At 38.2% G+C, this 8,283-nt stretch overlaps 1 pseudogene; it reads left to right on the top strand.

The window, feature by feature from the left end:
* The first annotated feature begins 1,193 nt into the window (after window positions 1–1,193).
* Window positions 1,194–8,283, top strand: LOC106466392 (annotated as a pseudogene).

The raw sequence follows: 8,283 nt of genomic DNA, 5'->3' as shown, positions 1-8,283 counted from the left end.
TCGTATCCTCGTTGTTTTTTGTTTTTTTCTGGCTTCCTCAGCCACCTACACACACACAAACACACAAACTTATATAACAGGAAGATATAGCTTGAAATCACAGTTTGGTCTCGGTGCTGTTCTTGTTCATTTGTGTTTTATTTTACAACATTTGAAACTGTCATTGAATGTCACATAATTCGCTTGAATGTATATTCTAGAAAACATTTACTAAAAAAAAAAAGACAACAGAAAATTGTACATTTCATCGAACGACGTTGATTTAGTGCACACACATATATATATATATATATAAGTTTGGTATTGTTTAGACATTACACTTAATTATACGACGACAAGATACCCTTAAAACAAAAACTAACCCACCATTATTTCACTTTTGCTAAGCCTCGACAATGATTCAAGTAACGGTTTCCGTGGCGGGAAGTGATATACACCTTCGTACGAGTCTGTAATGCAACAAAGTCACCTTTCCAGGGGTTTAATTTCCTCGGTTCTCTGCGGGTTTGTGGGTCAAATTAGCTCGTTAGCACGCGCTGTAAAGCTCGGAAGTTTATAAAGTGTCCAGAAATTTCTTTTGTGGGGGGAGGGTATCAAAAGCTTTTATTTGTTTTCAAATTTAAACTCACACACAAAATATTGACCTCTTGTAAATGTATTTCTAAACATAAATGGCTTATCCCTTGTTTCACATCATCTGGTAGGTTCATGAAGGCAGAACGTGACACGGCTGGTACCGCCTCCTCAGATGAAGCTATCACGTGAAAATAGGTATTCTAAAAACAAGTTTTACTTCAACCGGTACATTGTTCACTCTTTATAGGGAAAGTTAATTTTTTGTGCAACATTTCAAGCTCTGTTCACAGCCTCAAGTCTCTTGGTGTCTCGCAGGAGTTCCTGAAGTTTTACAGTTGGATTTATCTACTGTGGTGTTCTACAGGCAACTACTTGGATATACTAAAGTTTTACAGTTGGATTTATTTACTGTGGTGTTACTACAGGCAACTATTTGGATATACTAAAGTTTTACACTGATGCTCCTGGCCAATGTATGACTTTCTAACGGAGTTCAGTTGTGTCTAATTCTGTCACTCACTAATTAAGTAACCACTGTTTATATAAAATATTTTTCCGTTTATAAGATTCTAGCCACACTTTATATACAGTATCTGTTTCTCGTGGACGTGGGCTCTATGGTGGTAGATGAGGAAAGTCAGGAAGTGGTCACGTGGAAACACTACCTCCGACTGATTGCCGCGCACCTTTTCTCTGACGTCGGGATCTGTTGTCTGGCAGTGATCTACACCGTTGTTGGTGCTTTGATATTTGAGGCACTAGAGGTCCAGTACGAGTTGGCCGAGAGGTTACGAGTACGTCAGTACCGAATAGACTGTATGCGAGATTTGTGGAGAATCACGAACGACCTGAACGTACTGTACGAAGAGAACTGGACTCAAGCTGTGAGCTGGAGACTCCGACAATTCGAGCAAACTGTGGTCAACGCTGCGAGGAACGAGGGGTATGATGGGAGAGAGGTGGAATCTCCGGAACGACAGTGGTCATTTCCAGCAGCACTACTGTACTCTGTAACAGTTCTCACAACAATCGGTGAGTCTATGTTATCCACAAATAACCACGTCTTTTGATAACTCAGTTTAATCAAAGTACTTGAAGTAATTAACGGTATCTTAGAGTTCGTATTGTTAATCTGTGTGGGCCGTTTTTAATGATGTTTGTTGTTACGAGATAAAAAAAAAAACAACAACAGAGATTGCTGTAATAACTAAAGGTTTGTACATAAATAATAGTCACCCCTTTCCGGAAGCGATGGCGGAAGGATACAAAAACAGGACTTGGTTTTTTGTCCTCTACTTTGGACGATATTTCACTCTCACCGAAAAGCCTAAGTCGATGTTTTCATAGGCCAAGGTTTGTCGTAAGCTTAAATCAACATGTAATAAGTGTTTTTGTTAAATTACAAACGTCTGGGAGATGTAAAATGTAAGAATATGCAACCTGACATTCAATTGTGCCGTACTTTTACGGTTATATTGGAAATAAATTAAGCCTTTATTATTAGGCTTAAGATTCGAATTTGATAGTTTAGAATATAGAATCGTGACATAAGGCTTAAGATTAAAATTTGATAAAGTAGAATATAGAATCTTAAAACCAAAATAAGGTTTAACATATATTTTGAGCTGATCTTCACGGAAAATTTGCAAGATTTTTTAATAACTTCATTTTTAACAGCTATTTCTGTGTGGTTTGTTTAGAGTCCCCAAAATGGGGTTGCTAAGAAGTTGGTGCTTTAAAACATTCCTTTGGTGATAAATTATAACATTAATTTATGTACATAACTAGTTTTCCCTTCTTATTTTAAAGCTATCGTTTGACTTTCTTTTTAAACACATTAAATTAATCTATCTCACGGTAATGGAATAATAAACGATATTAAATACCGAGTATCGAACCCATAAGAAAAGCGTGAAGTTATCAAGAGGTCTGTTTTCCCTCTACGTAAATGTGTGCACGTGCTAAAGATGGCTGAATGAAACATTTTCAATTTGTACATTGTGGTCTTGAGAGTAAGCCTATTGCGACCAATATTACAACAAATGAAGTCCTGATGGAATTTTTTTATGTGGTAAGTTGCATTTTAACCAACCGCAGGTAGTAAGAAATGGCTGATCGAATAACATCGAAAATGTAACTGACGTTACATAGGATCTTATAATCCACTACGAGTAATACACAAGTAATGAAGGGATTTCTAGAGCACCGCACTGATGAGTTGAAAATAACATTTAAAATTAAAATATATTCATTACAGCCCTCGCAAAAAAACAACAAAATGTGCGATTTTTTTAATCCCTCGAACTAATAGTTAGGCACCTCATTTGAGTCAATTAAAAAAATGGGGGACTAGTCCCCTGAACATCCACCAACGTGCAACCTATTCCGTGATCCGATGACCATATTTTTACTTTGGGCCAACTTATCCTATTTGAACCGTCCAGAAATGCAAGAAAAATATATCCTTCGTAGTGAAAAATGCCTTCAGAGCAAATAAGTTATCTTTATTCCAATTAGACTCCACCGATCTTCAAGTTTGGCTAAGTCTGTAATTAACAAAATGGTTGCTTAACAAAAGGCTTAGGCGTCACGCTTAGTACTTCATCCAAAAGATTAAGAACGTAAAAATGTCTGACAAAAGTGTTGGTAAAGTTTGATCAAATAATTCCATACATTTCACAATTTATTCAACACAATATTCGACAACCAACGCTGCACAAACAAACACACTTAACAGTTAGTTGAACGTTCATTTACGTAAACGCGTGATGTTTTTTTGGTTACGGTAGCTCGGCAACGTTGTTCTTGTTTGAAACATGATTTTTACTGCGCATGACTGTCTATCTCACCATTCCTTGTTTTTCCCTAGAGTTTATTTTTTTAAGGATTATACGGTAAAACTATTTCTAGAATCCTATTTCTAGAATGCGACACCTACAACAGTGCTTGCGTTGCATCTACTCAAGAAGAGAAAGTCTGGAAATATAATTAAAGTTGTTTATGTTATACAGCTATTCTCACATGTAGAAATAAATCTTGAATTTAATTACTTCACTGACCAGTCATTAGTTAGAAACAAACATTCAGAGCAAAATAAAAAACAACTTTACCAATGTTTGGTACAGGGAGAATCAATACGACTGTACAATCATTGAGGTTAAGTCAGTCAACGGACTGTAGCTGTACAACCACTGAGGTTAAGTCAGTCAGTGGACAGTATCTGTACAACCATTGAAGCTAAGTCAGCCAGTGGACTGTAGCTGTACAACCATTGAAGCTAAGTCAGCCAGTGGACTGTAGCTGTACAACCATTGAAGCTAAGTCAGTCAGTGGATTGTAGCTGTACAATCATTGAGGTTAAGTCAGTCAACGGACTGTATCTGTACAACCATTGAAGCTAAGTCAGTCAGTGGATTGTAGCTGTACAATCATTGAGGTTAAGTCAGTCAACGGACTGTATCTGTACAACCATTGAAGCTAAGTCAGCCAGTGGACTGTAGCTGTACAATCATTGAGGTTAAGTCAGTCAACGGACTGTATCTGTAGAACCATTGGAGCTAAGTTAGCCAGTGGACTGTAGCTGTACAACCATTGAGGTTAAGTTAGCCAGTGGATTGTAGCTGTAGAACCATTGAGGTTAAGTTAGCCAGTGGACTGTAGCTGTACAACTATTGAAGCTAAGTCAGTCAATGGATTGTAGCTGTACAACCATTGAAGCTAAGTCAGTCAGTGGACTGTAGCTGTACAACCATTGAGGTTAAGTTAGGCAGTGGACTGTAGCTGTACAACCATTGAAGCTAAGTCAGTCAATGGATTGTAGCTGTACAACCATTGAAGCTAAGTCAGCCAGTGGCCTGTAGCTATACAACTATTAAGGTTAAATCAGTCAGTGAAGCCTGACGTTCGAAACATTCCCCAGACATATATTTTGTTAACAAGAGGAGAGAAAATTGATACTGGGAATGGTGTTTCTCTCAGATTCCTCTCTGACTTAGACTAAAGGGTGGTAGAAGAAGAATGTCAAGGTGTTAAGTTAGTCGAAGTATTCTGGAGAATAAGATCTCTAAAGAATGAATCCGGATATTCCGTGTCTGCAATAAGCGAATGTGCTTTAATAGTCCTAATAAAAATAAACAGAATATCTGGTAATATAATTATACTCCATTATAAAAAAGTCTTGCTAATCAGTTTACTGTGCCTTATGAATTTAGTAAGATTCTTCAAGCTTGGCAACCCCTGGTGGCACAGCGATAAGTCTGAGTGCTTATAACGCTATAAACCGATGGTATAACTTTGTGCTTAACAAGATCAAGCAGGGCCTACAATAACGAACTGATTTTTCTGAAACAATAACGTGGAGATTGTGTTTTGATATAAAACATATAAAAAAGTTACCAATTACGCTTTTAAAAACAAGGTATGTAAATTAAAAATGTAACGAGTTCCACAGGCCTTGCGTAACATCACGAGAATGTCACGTGTTATTTATTCCTTGCCACAGAGGGCAGTAGTATAGTAGCTCGAATGGAAACCAAGTTTCAAATTTAGAGCAATAGTAATAGCTTCCAAACGACCAGACTAGGCAAGTATAACTCCAAACTACCGGAAATTTTCCTTGTTGGAAACTAGAGAAACACGTGAAGAGGTGTGCGGAATTTATATACATAGAAAGAACGAAAAAAAGACGCTAACATCCTCTTGTCATGTTTGCGATTCGTGACGCATTTGAAAAATACTACGTTCCCGAAACGCCTTGACCGAAAAAGTAGCTTCCATTTTTTTACTACAAATTTCCATCCAATTAAACAACAATTCCAAGATATATGGACTTTTGTCAGTTTCACATTTATTCGGATTCGGTCTCATGCAAGAAGTTTCTGTTGAATAAAAAGGCTTAGAATAATAACGCAGTTGTGAGATACATTTACGTTTAAATGAAAACTGTTCAACAAATAAATGTTCACAATTGGAGTTTACAGGCTGTTTCACAAAAACACGTAAATCAGAGTTGGACGTCTGTCTCGCGTCTACTTGTTGTGAGGAGCTGTTTATTGTTTTGGAGGGGGGGGGGGGTTTCACTCAAAGCTACTAGAGAGCTATCTGCATTAGCCGGATTAGTGATACTCTAGAGGCAAGACAGCTAGTCACTCACCGCCGACTCTTGGGCTACTCGAATCGAATATCACATTATAACGTCCCCATGACTGAAAGGGTGAGTGTGTCCTGTGATGGGATGCGAACCCGTGACCTGCATACCAGACCGACTCCAAACGAAAGGGATGTTTGCTTCCACTGGTACCTTTGCTTTCAACGAAAGACTTCTGCTACGGCTCAAAACAGTGGAAGAGGGTGGCCCCTGCCCCCCATTTCCAACAGTATTTTATTTTCATTAGGGTTATGATTTTTGCCAAACTAACATTTCACGATATCCTTTTGAATAACTAAAATATTTTATGAAAGTTAAAGATTTTTATAGACCTGTAAAGTTTATTTCTGAAGCTGTAAAAATCTTAATGAAAATTAACATATATATATATATAACAGTTTAGGTTACTTATATGTCATAACACTACCAAGATTTGAAGTATTATTTCTTTAGCATGTTTCTCAAAAATTCAAAATGGTGGTCCTATAACTAATCTTTTCAAACCTCATCTTCTTGAGATTTGTGGATTATAATTTTTCACTGTGAATGTATAAGTCAAAAAATAATACGGTTATGTAATATATACCCGGCCAGGCGTGGCCTATGACTGTAAAACGGAGAGTCCATGGTTCGCGTCCCGTTGCCACAAAATCATGCTCCGCAGTTTTGAGCCGGGGTATGTTATAAGTGGGACGGTCAAATTTCACTATTCAGTCAGATAAGAATAGTCTAAGAGTTGGCAGTGAGTACTAATTGGCTATCTGCCTACCCTCTAGCTTATCAGTTAAAAATTACGGGCAGTTAGCCCAGGTAGCCCTTCTGTAGCTAAACACGAATATTTGAAGAAAACATAATAAATATACTTACAAAAGGATTCGGGCTCTCAGGTTTATTGTATTATGACTTATTTGTTGTTGTTTTGTTTTATTTTACCTATACGTTTTTTGTTTTTTTTCGTTTTATCACGAACTACAAAAAAAAATGTTTGTTTGTTTTTTTGTCAGCTAAAAGCCACACAACAGGCTATCTGAGCTCTGTCCACCGCGAGGAATCGAACCTCCGATTCTAGCATTGGAAGCCCGTAAACTTGCCCTTGACCCATCGGGGAACATTAAACAAAAGATAACAGGAGATAACCAGGATACTTATAACTTGCTTTCGGAAATTAGCGCAAATTTACACAATAGCCATCAACACTAACCGTCCCTAATTTTAATGGATTAGAGGAAAGGCAGCTAGTCTACAGCAACCACCGCCAACTCTTTGGCTACTCCTGCTTAACCGAATAGTGGGATTGATCGTTACTCTTATAACACATCGACGCCCACCATGGACTCTTGGCTTCACATCCACTCCACCTACAGGTGAAACAATTTTTTATTTATTAATTTCGAAGTTCCTCAATCCATTCTATCATTTAGATAAACAATGGGTGTTCTTTGTTTTTATTTTATGATTAATTGAATTTTCCTAAGCTGTAGACATTTTTGTAAGTTACTAAAGCGTAATGTATCAATATTATTATTATTATTATAGGTTACGGGAACATAGCACCCGAAACGAATTTCGGGAAAGTAGTGACCATCTTTTACGTGGTTGTCGGAGTTCCTTTGATGTTTTTGTGTCTCGGTTGTCTTGGTCATCTCTTCGCTAAGATCTTCAAGTTCATCTTCAACCACGTTTGGTGTGTCCGATGTCGGCGACGACTTCAGTTCAATCGAATTCGAGAAACAGTTAGTGCGTTGCTAAGTAAACGGTTACCAACGACAGTTCATCCTTTCCAACTGATCATGACGTCACTGAACGAAACGTACAACGGTCAGCAGCTGAATGGTCAAGTCGAAAAACAGATGATTGAGAGTATACAATTACTTGCTGATGTTCAAGAGCATGACGATGGCGAAAGGGAAGACCAGAACTCCATAAGTGATCAGTCCACAATCAACGACCACAATAATGATAGTGATCGCCAAAGGTTAGTTGCAACTGGACACGTCGTCATGGCAAAGTGCAACAACAGTTCCGAAGAAACCCATGTCCACAACGTGAAGTCCTCCTCACTTCCTTCCTCCATCCTTTACCAATCACACCAACCGAGATTTTGCCGACGATGTTTTTTTTTTAAACAAGAAAAGAAACATCACCCAAAAGCCAGAAGAGGGGATTCCCATCTGTGTAGTGGTGCTTTTCATCACTGCTTACGTCTTTATCGGAACAATAATATTTTCTGTCGGAGACGATTGGTCTTTTCTGGACGGGGCCTACTTCTGTTTTACAGCGCTCAGTACTATTGGCTTCGGTGACCTCGTTCCGGGGTCATATAAATTTGATACGGAGGCCCAGTCTAGTCCGGCGAGGCTAATAACCTGTTGTTTTTACTTAGTACTAGGACTAGCCGCCATTTTGATGGCTTACAACTTAGTACAAAAAGAAGTAACGCTGAGGTGTAAGGCCATCGCCCGAAACTTGAAAATGTTAACCCCGAAATGACAGTACTTAGGACAACTTTCTTTCTCACGTTGTTGGATATAGAAAAGCTATTTGATGTACTGTATTTTGTG

The sequence above is a fragment of the Limulus polyphemus genome, unplaced genomic scaffold (genome assembly GCF_000517525.1).
Source record: "Limulus polyphemus unplaced genomic scaffold, Limulus_polyphemus-2.1.2 Scaffold2247, whole genome shotgun sequence".
Classification (NCBI taxonomy): domain Eukaryota; kingdom Metazoa; phylum Arthropoda; class Merostomata; order Xiphosura; family Limulidae; genus Limulus; species Limulus polyphemus.
Note: the sequence above shows the minus strand (reverse complement) of the source record. Positions and strands in the feature narration are given on the sequence as shown.